This window comes from Panthera tigris, chromosome F2, assembly GCF_018350195.1.
Source record: "Panthera tigris isolate Pti1 chromosome F2, P.tigris_Pti1_mat1.1, whole genome shotgun sequence".
NCBI lineage: Eukaryota > Metazoa > Chordata > Mammalia > Carnivora > Felidae > Panthera > Panthera tigris.
In genome coordinates this window covers 41,588,136-41,604,490 of record NC_056676.1, presented here as the reverse complement: position 1 = coordinate 41,604,490, position 16,355 = coordinate 41,588,136, and the positions used below count along the sequence as shown (strand labels likewise).

At 40.2% G+C, this 16,355-nt stretch overlaps 1 pseudogene; it reads left to right on the top strand.

Moving 5' to 3' along the window:
* LOC102970467 overlaps positions 1-13,659 on the top strand; it is a 29,237-nt pseudogene extending 15,578 nt beyond the window's left edge.
* Positions 13,660-16,355: the final 2,696 nt, after the last annotated feature.

Genomic DNA, 16,355 nt, shown 5'->3' with positions numbered 1-16,355 from the left:
CTGTTTCCCCATAAATTTCTAAGGAATAGCTATGAGGGAATCAATTTCACAACAGAATATTCTTCAGGACTTGTAAGTTTCAGATCAAACTTGAACCTTTTGGGGTTCAAGTTTGTTTGTTCCCAGTGATACATGGCTTCCTATTTATAAGAAAAAAAGAGGGTCACCTAGGGGGCTCAGTCGGTTGAGCATCCAACTTCGGCTCAGGTCATGATCTCGCGGTTTGTGAGGTCGAGCCCCGGGTCGGGTTCTGTGCTGACAGCTCAGAGACTGGAGCCTACTTCAGATTCTGTGTCCTCCGCTCTCTCTCCGCCCCACCCCTGCTTGTGCTCTGTCTCTCTCTTTCAAAAATGAATAAACATAAAAAAAAATTTAAAGAAAAAAAAGTCTTTAAAAAACCTTTAAAAAACTCAAAAAGGCTTCTTGGACCTTGAATCACTCTTGCAAAACATTTTGATGATTTTAGTGTAAATAAATCTGAAACATATGATTAAATGTCCATTAAAATGTACATGAGTTTAAAAATTATGAGGAAAAAAATTCTGACCAAGACAAGCTTTATGTTTTTGCTGACCTCCTAGCACTTGAAAAGTGGTTGGATACATCCAAATCACTGCCGTGTTTGCCATGAGTGTGTGAATATACCTTTCCAAGTTTCTAATGTAGTGCTCATCATTTTAGTGCACCATTAATCACCCCAGAGCTTTGTCACAGAAACAGGTGCCAATATGGTCTTCATCTGACCATATGGTATGCTTCCCTTAGCATGTACCCCAAAGTCTAGCCCCCTATCTCCTGAGGGAATGAATCCAGGCCAGGATGTGCTAATCCCAGAGCTACCCTAGGAGTTAGGAGCTATTCCCAACAGCTCATAAAATGCTGAAGTATATGTGGTGAGAGAGTGGGTGGGATGGGGACTCAGCCCTCCATACCCAGGAGAGATCTTAAGACCTCCTCTCCACCATGAAGAAAAGAACTAGGTTTTCAAAGCATGGAAGTGAAAGGACTTATTTTTTTGTCAGCTGTTCCTCTTTACTCTAGCCTGAATCCTCCCTTTGGTTTGCTCCAGCAAATACTGGCAGTACATCAAAGAACTGTTAAGACCATGGATCCCATTTTCAACATGCAGGTAAACAAGGAGAGCCAGGACATAAGGATCTGAAGCATGATAGTCATCCTCTTTCCTAAGGGACATGTTCCTTAGGACAACCCACACTGCCTACATTATGGAAAGAACCCTCAGGAGTTTCCAAAAGTCAATGTTAGTGTGTCCAGGTGCTCCATAAAATATAAGAATTATAGGGCTATGAGGGGCTTTACAGGACTGTCGTCTCTAATGAGCCCCCACTTTACAATAAGGAACTGGAGACCCAGGGAAGCTTAAGAGACTCACAGACATCACACAGTTAGGTGGTAATAAATCTTCTAAGCCTGAGTCCAGAGCTATCTTCACTGTACCAGGCTTGCAGTTTGCCCCTGGTTCTTTGGTGGCTTATCTGTTTAAGAGTCACAGATATCACCTCATACTTGTTAGCATGGCTATTATCAAGAAGAGCTAACAGGTGTTGGCAATGACAGAAAAAGGAACCTTTGTATATTGTTAGTGAGAATGTAAAGTGAATAGTCACTGTGGAAGACAGAATAGAGGTTTCTTAATAAAAAAATCGGGGGCACCCAGGTGGCTCAGTCAGTTAAATGACTGCATGTGGAGTCTGCTTAAGATTCTCTCTCTCACTCCCCTCTCTGCCACTCCCCTGATTGTGCACACATGCAGTCTCTCTCAAAAAAAAAAGAAAGAAAAAGAAAAGAAAAATTAAAAATAGAACTACCATATGATCCAATAATTGCAATACTGGATATTTACCCAAAGAATACAAAAACACTAATTTGAAGGGACATATGCACCCCTATGTTTACTGCAGCATTATTTATTTACAAAGCCAAACTATGGAAGCAGTCCAAGTATCCATCAACAGATGAATGGATAAAGAAGATGTGGTATGTATATATATGTACACATACAAATACACACAATGGAATATTATTCGGCCATAAAAATAAAAGAAAATCCTGCCATTTGCAACAATGTAGATGAATCTGAAGGGCATTCTGTTAAGTGTAATAAGCCAGAAAGAGAAAGAAAAATACTGTATGGTATCATCTATTTGTGGAAACTTAAAAAAAAAAAAAAAAAAAAAAAAGTTTAACTCCTAGAAGCAGAATAGAATGATGGTTGCCAGGAGCTGAGAGGTGGAAGAAATGGGGAGAAGTAGGTCAAAAGATACAAACTTTCACTTAAAATGAACAGGTTCCAAGGATCTAATACACAGCATGTGATTATACTTAATACTGTATTGTATACTTAAAATTTGCTGAGAGTATAGATCTTAAATGTTTTCAACACACACACACACAAAGGGGTGGTTATGTGAGGAGGTAGATGTGTTCATTAACTTGATTATGACAAATATTTCACAACGTACACATCAAATCATTACACTGTATACTTTATATACAGTTTTGTCAATTATACCTCAATAAAGGTCAGAGGTACTAAAAGAAAAAAGTGACCAGATAGGAATTTGCAGCTAAATGGAGAATCATCTGAGTTAAATGATGGTACAGGCAGCTTCAGACCACCTGCAATAAGGAAGAAGCAAAAGTCTGGAGGACTCATAGCAGGTGGCAATTCAAATAGAGATGCTATTTGTCCTGAGAAGACATGATGGGATTTGCCAGCCACAAGAGCAAATCTCTTTCAAAATTAAATACAATGTCAAGGCAGAGATAGGTATTTATCAATGAATGGGTGAAACACAAGCCCTGAATCATGCTGGGTGGCACTGAAGAATGAAATTGGCAGTACACACAAACACACACATGAGCACATGCATGCATTAGGAAGTGATAAGAGACAAGGTAGCTCCTCTTGCTCAAAGAGCTCTGTGTTGAACTCTCTACAGCCAACAACGGAGTCCAAGGTGATGATATGGCAAAACCTACAATGGCCAAGGTCTAAGATTTATGCTTTTCTACTTACAAGTCAGCACCCTTGATAAACTGCATTTACTTTTCCAGAGAACTATTTATGAAGTTGGCTCTAAGTTTAAGTAAAAATAGGTCCCTGCCTTTTTAAAGTCCCTAGAAAAACTCCTACATCAAAAATACCTCTTTCACCCTGATCTTATGCCTGGAAACTGGCTCATAAACTTGTTTGAGTTATCTATAGCTGTATAACAAACCAGCCCAAATATTAGCAACTTAAATAAACAATAATTGTTTTATTATCTGTCACATTCTTGGCCAAGCTAGCCAAAGCAGGCATGTTCTTCACATTGGCTGGGACTATAGTCATCTGGAGCCAAACTAGGCTGAACCATTGACATCACAAGGCTGGCAGCTGAGGCTAACTTTTGACCAGAGAGCCCACATATAGCCTCTCCATGTGGCTTGGGTTTTTATCTCACCACAACTGTGTTCTGAATGAGGATATGACAAGAATGAATATTCCAAGAGGGGGGATATGGAAGCTGCCCATCTCCTCTAGGGCTGGGCCCAGAAGAAGACAATGGGCCACTTCCACTGTGTTCTATTAAATAGCCACCGGTCCAGCCCAAGTTGAAAGGGATAGAGAAATTGTCACTCCCTGAGAGGAAGAGTCTAAGAATTAGTGGACATCTTTAACCCACCACAGAGCCTCATTCCTTTTCTTCTATATTTTTATCTTATAAAAGCAGCCATGGTGTTGGCAATGCATTATCTTTGCACAAAACAGTCACTGCAGCTCACTAGAAATATTACTTGAATCCTTTCCTGAGAAGTAGTTCTATGGGAGGAAGGGTATAATACATCAAAAGCATGGTCCTAACTCTTCACCTTTTTCTAGATCTGTGCTCTTTGCCATGTAATTTGGCAATGTCCACCAGTCTGACCCTAGGCTCATCCACATGGTTTGCTTTGGCCAATGAGATGTTAGCAATTCTGATACAAGAAGATTTGAAAAGTGCTTCACAGTTGAGCTTAACCTCTTTCTCACACCTTGCCAACACCATTAAGAACATGATTGGACTCAACTGCCAGAAGATGAAGACACCTAGCAAAGGTCAGTTGCCCCAGCTGAGGCCATCTTAGACCATTCAACAGCCCAATACCCCCCAGATGAGTAAGCAAGCCCTGCCAAGATCAGCAAGACCCTCTAGCTAATCCCCAGCTGACTCCAGAATGAGGAATAAATGCTAATTGTGTTGCTGAGGTTGCATAGTTGTTACTCAGCATTACTGTGGCAGTAAGTAATCAATACAGAAAGTGTAGGACTAGAAATGTTTGAGAATGGTCAAGGTAATCAAGAAAGAAAAAGTAAATCTATCAAACTTGACACTTTGTTTTTCCCTGTTGCCATGTAGAATTATTAAATATCTAATTGATTATCCTATAAGTATTTCACAGAAGTGATTCATTTGCAGCAGGGAATCATTTGGCACCAAGACAATGGGGCTTCTAAACAGCGTGATGACAACAGGAAAAGTGGAGGGAAAAAAAAAAAAAGAACTCCATTGGGTTTTGCTGGAATCCGTCATATCCATGGGCACTTGGGGTTGGATGCAGCTCAGCAGAGCCCAAAGCCAAGTGACAAATGAAGCCACTGGCTACATGTACACCAGAGGAAACCTTGGCCTTTGGCTATGGTTCATTAACGAGATTGAGCTTTCTCCTTGAAAATCTGGTCAGCAGCTTTGAGAATCCTTCGAGTAAGCCTAACAGGCAGATGTAAAGGTTCCTTTTGTCTGAGTTTGGGTGTTTTGCAAGATTTTAACCACTGAGCTTATTTATTTTCTTTGCTATAAATTACAAGTGTAATGTGTGCATGTAATATATGTATAGAAGTATATAACTATATATACATCTGTGTGTCTGAATATATATCTCAATCCATGGGAGTATACTGGAGCAAGTCCTATAGGAGCTATAATAAATAATGGGAAATGCATGGAGCCCTTAAAAAAAATGGTAATAATCCATGATTCACATTGTCTGTCACAGCCACACAGAAATTATAGCCTCCTTGCAGGTGCAGTTTTACAGATATTGTTATCTTTTCTTTCCAGAAAACAGCCTCTGTTATCATGATGATTGTAAATTGTCTTATTATGTAACACACTGGTCTGAGTTTACACAACCCAGTTTTAACAAGAGGTTCTCAACAGTAAATGGGTGTTTTCCATTGTACACATACCCCTAAAATGTGTAACAACCATAATGCATAAGCAAAAACATAAACATAAATTTAAGAAAATAAATTGAATTCTCATGGTAACGTTAAATTGTTGCATTTGAGCTCCCATTCAAAAATCTATAATTAAATATGTATGTAGTCACGCAGATGAAAAAATGATTATGCAACCAATTAGGAGATTCACATTCATTTTCCAACTTGACAGGTGTGTTTTATTTGATCCATGGTCTACAAGGTGACAAATACAAACACAAAAATAAATGTAAAGGATCTAAGAACAAGTTATTAACATACCTAGATGCTTACATATTTCTAAAAGTATCTAACATTTTATAAAACGTCCAGAGTTTATATTCAACTATATGATGGCTGTGTCTATGCATTTTAATTTAAGCTATTTTTTAAACTGGAAGACAGTAACCAAAACATTTTAAAAGAAATCATTTTTGTGGGTGGATTCCAAAAATAGACAAATTTAGTCAGGTACTCTCTCTCCCCGAGCTTTGAGTAAGCTGTGAGTTTGGGTTGGAGGAGGGAGAAAAGTTGGGTCACTTCCAAAGACCTAGTCAGCTTTACAAAAAGTTGAGTTACCCTTATGGAGGCCATGCTCTCTACACAGAAGCCTAGATCAGAGAGGAGGGAAGAAACTGATCAAACTGGATTGAGGATTTTCATAACACTCAAATTATTCATTTACAATAACCTTTCCTTTTGGTTTTGGAAAGGTACCATGTCCATGGAAAGATTTTTGCAGCCTCAAAATTCTTTGGAACAATAGTTCATACAAAAATATATATTATTAAAAAACTAGATCATTTCCAAAACAGAATACAAATTTAGAAGACTAACCACTTGTGCATCCATACTGATACTTATTTTTTTTAAGACTCAAAAGCTGTCTGCATCCAAAGGAAGAACTAATAGATCACATTCACCCCTCCATACAAGGGAACACTCATTTCCACATTTAGTTCTGAATTCAGTGCTGGGGCACCTGGGTGGCTCAGTCCATTAAGCGTCCAACTTTGGCTCAGGACACTATCTCACAGTCCCTGCGTTCAAGCCCCACATCAGTCTCTGTGCTGACAGCTCAGAGCCTGAAGCCTGTTTTGGATTCTGTGTCTCCCTCTCTCTATCTTCCCCTCCCTCACTCACACTGTCTCTCTCCCTCTCTGTCTCTCTCTCTCAAAAATAAATAAACATTAAAAAATAATAAATTCAGTGCTAAAATTTCTCTTCCACCTGGACGCAAGGAAAACCCTTCTTTCCCCCAGACCCTTCTCCATTCCTCAATCTTGATGCATTCTGTGTAGCAAGTCTCCCTTTTCCTTAGAAATCTCAGAACAAGTACATTAAGATTATGTCGAAGAATAACCTTAGAAGGTGCCACGAATTAGTGCTTCAATGAATTAAACAATCATCTCACCCAAACCTTTACAACACTACAGCCAAAGACTGTACTACCTCCTATTTAATGGATGGGAAATGGAGGCTTAGTGAGCCTCATGGATTACAGTAGTCATCCCTCTGTCTTAGATGGTAGTGCCTTAGATCATCAGCCAGCTAGGAAAAGACAGAGCTAGGATTAAATGTAGATTTTTCTGCCACCTGGCCATATACCACTCCTTTACACCCAGGTTGCTCCTAGAAGACTCGCAAAGGGTGGGAATGAGCCAGCACTGAGGGAGAAAAAGAATGCCAGCCTCCCTAGAAAGAGTGAAAGCCCATCTCCTCATACTCCAAACTCTCCTCCTCCCTTCCTGTCTCCTCTTGAAACCTTTATCCCACTACCTAGCATCACCAAAACCTGCTAGAGCTGCTTTCTACATTTCCATGTGAGTTCAGGCCCCACCCCACTATAGAAAGGGATTCTGTTTTCCTGTGTCACCTAAAGATGCCACATATGTACTCAGTGTCATCCTGCTTTTGTTAAAGTATTTCCAACTTTTCCCAAGCATTTAGGGTTTGGTTTGGACAAACCTAAAAGACATTTTGCCTGATGCTTTTTCCCATAATTTTAAACTTAAATGTATTTTATGAGAAATCTAATCCGTATGTTTCTGATTAATTTGTAAGAGCCATTTGATGTCCAAGGGCCTTTTAAGTTTTTATAAGCCTTTTTAAGACTTTCCCTTAAAGATGTTTTGCCAAAAGAAAATGAACTTAGATCCCCGTAGTTCAAGTTTAGTCCCAATCTCAACAATCACAGGATTCGTTGCTGAAACTATATTGCTTGCTGCTCTAAGCCAATCGTCCACAACTGCCCTGGGTGCAATTCATCATTTACACCTTTGCTCAAGGTTCCCCACTGAGATGTTGCTTTATCTTATAAATGGGATGATGATTAAGTTTCACTGACAAAAACATATCTCACAACTTAGCCTAGGTCTATATCCAGCTACCAAAGAGACTCTGGCAGCTGAATTGGATGAGTGACTCAGTAAGGCATTAAGGTTAGTCCCCATAGAAAAGGTAAAGATTTTTTCTTTGACATAAAGGATTATTTCTGGGTTGGAAATCTGGCTTGTACTCCCAGTTCTATAATTTCCTAGCTGTGAGCATGGACAAGTCACTATCTTGAGCCACAGTTCCCCTTAATAATAAAGTAGAAATTATCTCTTTAATCTTGAAAATGGCGATAAATTATAATGCCTGTCAAGTGCCTGTCACATAGACCAGTGATTCCTAAATTGGAGTCTGTATACAGATACATAGGTAAACATATATAGACAGATGCAAAGATTAAAATGAATGTGATGTATACAGAAATCATCTGAGGGACATGTTTGAGATGCAAATTCCTGAAACCCACTCCAGAGTCTGCTTCAGTAGATATTAACTGAGGCCCAAGAATCTTCATTTTGACATGATTCTTGGGTAATATAGGTGGCTTGAGGACCACACTTTGAAAAACAATGACTTACTATAATGCGAGGGAAGAAGAGAGAATAAAAAGAAATAAAGATTGTAATAAGATGAGAATACTAATAAGGAGAAGATGTTAGAAGGCCAGGAAACACTTAAGGAAAAATGAGGCACTGTAGTTTGTCGACACCTGCTTAATTATTTGCATTTCTCAGAGGAGAAACATAAGCATACACATAAAACTAAATTAATGGGTGTATTCTAGTTAACATTCAGAATGGGTTCCAAATTTAACAATCTTTGGTAAAAAAAATATTAGTTATAATGCAATCTAGAACCATAAACAAACTATTTCATTATGGATAGAGAATGTTGAATTTTAAATTATAAGCCAAATTTTCAAATTCAGCCTTAATTAAAGTTCAAATCAGAAGACACAGATTTCTACTAACAGGAAAGTTGAGAGATCAAGAAACCTTAAATTAGTGACTCAGGACTTTGAGAATATCAGCATACTCAAGGCAAGAGGGAAAAAAGAAACAACTTTATAAGATTCCCTAGACACTATTGATACGTGGAAATAAAGCAAGACCAACCAAATGAGAACAGGCGCAGGCTATTTATTCAGAGCTTGCTATATAGCAAGAGAGTCAGTCACCATACTACAGTTTTGTCAAAGACTCAAGGCAAGCAGAGGAATGGGGTATTTCATAATGGAGCAAAGGGAATGATTTAGGTATGCCCTGATCGGAGGTAGTGGGGTAACTAGAAGGGGGGCATGATATGTGACTGATTAGGGGGCACATTTGGCTTTCTCCAATTGCTCCTAAGTTGGAAGCAGGGGCAAAGATTAGGGAAGCTGTCAGTTATTAATCAAGTCCTGATTACTTTGGGGCCAAGTGTTACAGAGGTTATTGTTTGGCTGCCTGGATTATTACTAAAAATAGCTGTCTGACCTCCTCCAAATCTGATTTGATAACATTCTGGCTTCCTAGGCTGGCTATTAATTTAAAAAAGGAGGAAAAGAAAGAAAGAAAGAAAGAAAGAAAGAAAGAAAGAAAGAAAGAAAGAAAGAAAGAAAGAGAGAGAGAGAGAGAGAGAGAGAGAGAGAGAGAGAGAGAGAGAGAGAGAAAGAAAGAAAGAAAGAAAGAAAGAAAGAAAGAAAGAAAGAAAGAAAGAAAGAAAGAAAGAAAGAAAGAAATGAGTTTCCTAGGCAGGTTGCTGAAGGTTGTGGGTCAAAGTTCTATTTGTATATATAGTCTGACCATTGTCCATGTGTACATTCAGTCTCTCAAATACAAATTTTAGCTAGGGGATAAAGCTCTTATTTAAAATAAGAATTTGTTGGGGCGCCTGGGTGGCTCAGTTGGTTGAGCGTCCAACTTCAGCTCGGGTCATGATCTCACAGCTTGTGAGTTCAAGCCCCGCGTCGGGCTCTGGGCTGACAGCTTGGAGCCCTGGAGCCTGCTTTGGATTCTGCATCTCCCTCTCTCTCTCTCTGACCCTTCTCTGCTCACGCTCTGTCTCTCTCCCTCTCTCTCTCTCAAAAGTAAATAAACATTAAAAAAATTAAAATAAATAAAAAATAAAATAAGAATTTGTTTTATATCTTACTGTACTATGGAGTACTTATTAGAAGAGAGATGGAGACACAGAATCCAAAATGGGCTCCAGGCTGTCAGCACAGAGCCCGACGTGGGGCTCGAACTCATGGACAGTGAGATCATGACCTAAGCTGAAGTCGGAAGCTCAACTGACTGAGCCACCCAGGCACCCCCAAACTGAAACTTTTCACTTATCTATTTTCTCATTGGTTATAAGAAAATTTGTGTAGCACTGTTTAACCTACTTACTACTCTGACAAATTTTATAATTCAACCAAAATAAAAACTATTCCTATCCTCTTAAAGATGGGGGAAAAATCATCTTTTTTATCAATCATGGCATAGGTAGAAACATATGGTGACTTCAGTAGAAACATTTTAAAAACAATGGCATCCTTCAATTTCTTCACAATAGAGAACTACTTCAGGGGCAGTTTAAATCTTCTCTAACTGGAAACATATGAAAAGTAGACTTTTTGATATTTTTGCACAATTTGGTTTATAAGATTTACTATTTCTGCATGTGATCTAAAATGAGTACCTAGTAATATATACTGGTGGCTCACCCTAAACTCTTCTGGGTAAAGGGCGAGTGCCATGGAACTAACCCAATGGAGATCTGTGATCAAGCCAACGGTACATGGTGCCATGGATCATTCATGGCCATAGAGAACAGACCACAAGAATCATCTCAGCTTAAGACCAGAGTCAGGCTGGGAGAATGAATGGCTATTAAGGGAGGCAGTTGGGAAGTCCACTCATGGAGTTCAAAAGCTGTATCAAGTTCAAGATACCCCAAGCAACAGTATGCACTAGGCAGTCCAGTCAGACAAGTGGAGCCCAGTGGGGGAACTTAAGCAGCAATAAAAGCTAGAGCTCCCTCAGGCCAGCAGGTACCAATCAGAATATCTGTGCATGGCTACAGGACAGGTTTGAGTCAAGGCTCTAGTCCCAGAACAAGTCTCAAAAGTGGAAGGCAAGGTACAAGACCAGGATCTGTAGTCACAAGCCTGAGCATATGACCAATAGAACGTGAACAAAATTAGACAGTGGAAATTATATCTGACAGCATTCAACTGAAAAAAACCAAAGTCATTCTAGCTATCTTCAGGAAAAAGGAATTCAATACAATCAAGTCCTCATTGGAATATCATTAGAATGCTGGATAAATGGGCTCAAGGCTGACTCCAAGAAGGACTTGTGAAACAACAATGCCAAATTGCCTGCCAAGGGAGTCGCTTCCTCTGCCTTCATGAAGAAGGTGTAGAATCAAGAAGCTTCTACCATCTCCACAACAGCCTCTTGCCCCCATGACACTAGGGAGTAAACCCTGGAATGCTTCTGCAATCAATGAAATCAGTACAAACCGACTGCCATCATCACTACAGTCACCCCTCGACCCTCACCAAGGGGTCAAGTGGTAGAATCATTGCCACAAAAAAAGCCAGCATCTACTCTACCTTGCTTTTCACTAACAGATAGTTAAGCAGTGCTCCAAATACCACACAAGTGTGTCTAACTGGTGGAAATGGATTCTCATCCAGAACCCCAGGTTTCCCAGCTTCCACCATACAGAAAGACATAGTGGAATAAGTGAGTAAGTAAATGCTGAGTGCAAAACCTCCAGTCCCATTGGAATGGAGAAAGAAATTTCTATTCCTCTGAGTTGCAAGTATCTGGTGGTCATTCCTAGAGAATCCCAGGAATGTTTCACAATAGGGCAACTCAAGAAGCAACATGGAACACCGTAGTAGTCCTAATTACAAAGAAGCTACCATTTTCTGAGCAGTAAACCCAAATTGTACTTTAGGTACACTTCATAAACAGGTTCTGCAAATAAGTCATGTAAGGTATAGATTAATCTCCATTTCACAGGTAAGGAAAGGAGTTTTAATTTAAGCAACCTACCTACCTACAACTATAGTACAACTACAACTATACCTACAACTAGTAAATGACAGAGTAGAAACTTGAGGCTGGACTCTGAACACAAAGCTCAGAACCCTTCTACTGTACCACACTGTTTCCCAGTGTTAACTGAGCCACCAGTTCCCAAGTCTTAAAGGAAAATTTAATTCTAAGTCCTGCCAAGTGTTGGCATCACAGCTGTTGATAAGGCCTGTCCTGGATCAGGACCTGTGTCTAGAACTGGAATTGCCACAGCCTTCAGGTAAAGAGCCCACTGAGACAGGAAAAATAAGTCAAAATCTGGGTTTATACAAAGTTGGTTTCTGTGACTGACCAAAAGAACGGCTTATATGTTTCAAATGTGTTATTTAAAATTATTTAAAACATGCATATAAAATGAAGGGATCAAATGGACTTTGATCTAGGAAAAGGAGCTCACATTTACTGTAGTTTATTCCCACAAAACATTAGTTCCATGTTCTGCTATTGTCTGCCTTAACTCTAGTCTTTAAAACAAGGAGCCAGAGCCGTGTCTGCATGGCTCAGTCACTTAAGCATCTGACTCTTGATCTTGGCTCAGATCATGATGGTGCGGTTTGTGAGTTTGAGCCCCTCGCTGGGCCATGCACTGTCAGTGTGGAGCCTGCTTGAGATTCTCTCTCCTTCTCTGTCCTTCCCCTGCTCACACTCTTACTCTCTCAGAATAAACTTAAACAAAATTTTTAATAAAAAATAGAAATAAAACAAGAAGCCAGAGCCCCTCAATACTATATCAGGTCCCATAGCTCCATTTATGGCAATTGCTCAGCGGCCTCTTTTGCTCTCTGTGTACCCTATTTGGCCTCCCTTGTTCCTAAGACAACAATGCCATTTATCCTCTGGCTTACCTCTTACCAGTCACTTGGGACAATTATCCCTTCTAATTGGGTTCAGGTCCCTGCATTCTAGGCTCCCCTCAACTAGTAACAGTTGGTCCAAAGAGCTCAACTCAGCTCAACTGCCTCAATAATGACACTTTGCTAGGGGCAAAAGAGAACCTTAGCTTAACATTATCCCAACCTCGAGGACCCTGTAAGTCAACTTGTTTTATTTCAACTGCCCCAAAATATATGCTGGCAATCACACTCCAAACTTATGGCCCCCCACTATACATCTGAAGGGTCTCATGACTGAAGTTTTATTAAATGGTAATAAATGGCATTTCCCTAGCAACAGCTAGCCCCTCAAAGTCTTGGAAACCTTGCTTCCAAAATTCCTTAGAGACTTACTCTATCCCTGACCCCCTGGCAACCTAAGGGTATATAATGAGTTACACGTCAGGACCCCAGTGCAGTTCTTCCTGCACCTGTGTCCTGTCCCCGTGCTTTAATAAAATCACCTTTTTTGCACCAAAAAAAAAAAAAAAAAAAAGGAGGGCACTTGTTGGGAACATTGGGTGTTATATGGAAGTGATGAATCACTGGGTTCTACTCCTGAATCAGTACTACACTATATGTTAACTAACCTGAATTTAAATTAAAAAAAAAAAAAAAAAAAAAAAAAAAAAAACAATGAGCACAGCTACTGTTCAGATATAGATTTCTAAGTATCACTCTCCACACTCTTCAGTGATGCCTGCAGAGGTGGCAGCCATCTCCTACTCATCATCACTGCCACCCTCAGACCTCTGGTAAAGCCCAACATGGTTAAAAAGAGGACCAAGAAGTTCATCCGGCACCAGACTAATAGGTCGAAATTAAGTGCAACTGGCACAAATCCAGAGACATTGACAATAGGGTACACAGAAGACTCAAGGGCTACATCTTGATGCCCAGCATTGGTTCCAGGAGCAACAAGAAAACAAAGCACATGCTGCCTAATTGTTTCTGGAAATTCCAAGTCCACAATGTCAAGGAGCTTGACATACTGCTGATGTGCAACAAATCTTACTGTGCAGAGATTATTCGTAAGGTCTCTTACAAGAACGCCAAATCCATTTTAGAAAGAGCAGCCCAGCTGGCCAGAGTCACCAATCCCAACACCAAGCTGCACAGCAAAGAAATTGGATAGACAAGCTTATACACACATAGTATTTGTGTTAATAAAACCATAAAACTACAGGGGCACCTGGGTGGCTCAGTCGGTTGAGCGTCCGACTTCAGCTCAGGTCACGATCTCGCGGTCCGTGAGTTCAAGCCCCGCGTCAGGCTCTGGGCTGATGGCTCAGAGCCTGGAACCTGCTTCCGATTCTGTGTCTCCCTCTCTCTCTGCCCCTCCCCCGTTCATGCTCTGTCTCTCTCTGTCTCAAAAATAAATAAATGTTAAAAAAAATTTAAAAAAAAAACCATAAAACTACACACACACAAAAAAAATGTATCACCCTCCACTAAAAGAAACAAAGGCTCCTTGGAGGAATGGCTGATTCTCAGACTAGGGCAGAGAAAGACCAAGATGAACCTGGAACACCAGTCTAATGGGCGAGTAAGGAAGTACTCCTAACATGAAGGAGAGGTATCAAAAGAACACAGAAACCAATTTGAAAGGTCTCTTAATGGTCAAGTCTGGGACAGTTTGAGCACCAAGATAAATAAGGATAGTAATGGATTAAGACCCACTAAACAAATTGGAATCCAGTAGTTCATACTCCTATATATAGGTGAAAAAATAAGTGGAAAGAAAAGAAAGGTCTTCCTTATAGCAGAATGTCAACAAATACAAAATTGTGGCACCATGAAATCATGTTTTTCAACTAGAACTATAATAACGGAGGCAAGAAACCAATGCATTCTCAAACTAGTGGGTCAAAGTGGAATGAGGAATGGGTTTTACAGTCTCAAACTATACGTCCACAAAATACTCATGAATTACATCAATAAGGGGCGGGGAAGGAAATTTACAGTGGAGAAACCTGGCAGATACCATCTTCGCCAACTGATAAAATTAATAACCACCAGTAATTAGTCAATAACATATGCCACATTATGTTTTATGAAGAACACAGACTCGGGGTGCCTGGGTGGCTCAGTCAGTTAAGCGTCTGACTCTCGATTTTGGCTCAGGTCATAATCTCACAGTTTGTAGTTCAAGCCCCGCATAAGACTCTGCTCCGACAGCACAGGGCCTGCTTGGGATTCTCTCTCTGCCCCTGTCCTGCTCGTGCTTGCTCTCAAAATAAATCAACTTAAAAAAAAAAATGGGGTGCCTGGGTGGCTCTGTTGGTTAAGTGCCAACTTTGGTTCAGGTCATGACCTCTCAGTTCGTGAGTTTGAGCTCCGAGTCGGGCTCTGTGTTGACAGTGCAGAGCCTGGAGCCTGCTTCCAATTCTGTGTCTCCCTCTCTCTCTGCCCCTTTCCCACTTGTACGCTCGCTCACTCTCTCAAAAAATAAACTTAAAAAACAATAATAATAATAACACAGACGCACTGGGTCTAGTCATAAGGAAACATTAGAAAAACCCAGATCGAGCAGTGTTTTACCAAATGGCTGGCTTATAATCTTTAAAAATATATTTATCATGAAAGTCATTACAAGACTGAGGTACTATTCAGATTTAAGCACTCTAGAGAGACATGATCACTAAAAGTATACATGATTCTGGGGCACCTGGGTGCCTCAATCAGGTGAGTATCCAACTCTTAATGGCTCAGGTCATGATCCCAGGGTCTTTGAATTTTGCCCCACATCTGGCTCTATGCTGAGTGTGGAGCCTGCTTTAAATTATCTCTCTTTGCCCCTCTCCCCTCCCTCTTGCTTTAAAATTTAAAAAATTAAAAAGCACACATGATTCAGACCTCAGTCCTCTTGCTATAGAGATCACGGAGATAACTGGCAAACCTTGATTAGGGTCTCTAGGTGAAGGATATATGGGAATTCTCTGTACAGTTTTTAAATTTTTCTCAAATAGTCTCAAGATTTAAAAAAGTGTTATTAAAAGGCTTAATTTTTAAATATCTACAGGTTTTTTTTAAAAAAATCAAAAGCAAAGTCAGAAGATAAATGACAAACTGAGGGTTGCAGAAAAAGAGGAAACAGACACTACGAGGAAACACAACTGCTCCTAAGTGTATTACTTGGGATCATCTATTTGCAAAGAAATACTGTATACAATGAATTAGGATTCTAACTCAGTGTGACTGTTGGCCCAAATTTAAAATGGGCCATCTTAACTAAAACACAGGGCTCTACAATTCTAAATATCACTGTATCTAGAAACATCTTCACAAAAGCTATGCAATTCAGTCTTATTAATTCTCTACCACATTATAAACAGTTCTTGAATTCAGCTCCATAATCTATGCCTCAGGAGGTAAGTTTTAGGAAATAACATAATTTTAAAAGGGGGGAGGAGAAGAAGTGAGATTTATACCGGCCAAGTTTGTACCCAGATAGGAATGCAGGGCCACTTTATATGCCTTCCAGATTTGCTTGTCCTCATACTCTTTCAAGCCATCAGGCACCATGGCCTCATCCCCTAGCACTGCACCACAGGCTATCTCAGCCTCCCCTGGAGTGAGGACAAGGCTTTAACAAAGCCATCACTGTGTCCTCTGCAGAGGGTCCATAGGGGCTCTGGTGGTCAGATCTAACAGGGATCCAAGGCCATGTTGCAGAGCAAAAGATCTACCTAGCCCAGAAACTGTCCAAAAAGGCCAGGTAACACAACCCCTAAGTGCAGTGGCTTTAACACTTCATGGGTAAACTTCAGTGGGAAAGGACTCCAGATGATTCCAAGGTGTGGCAGTTCCACACAGCCGCTCTGACAGACA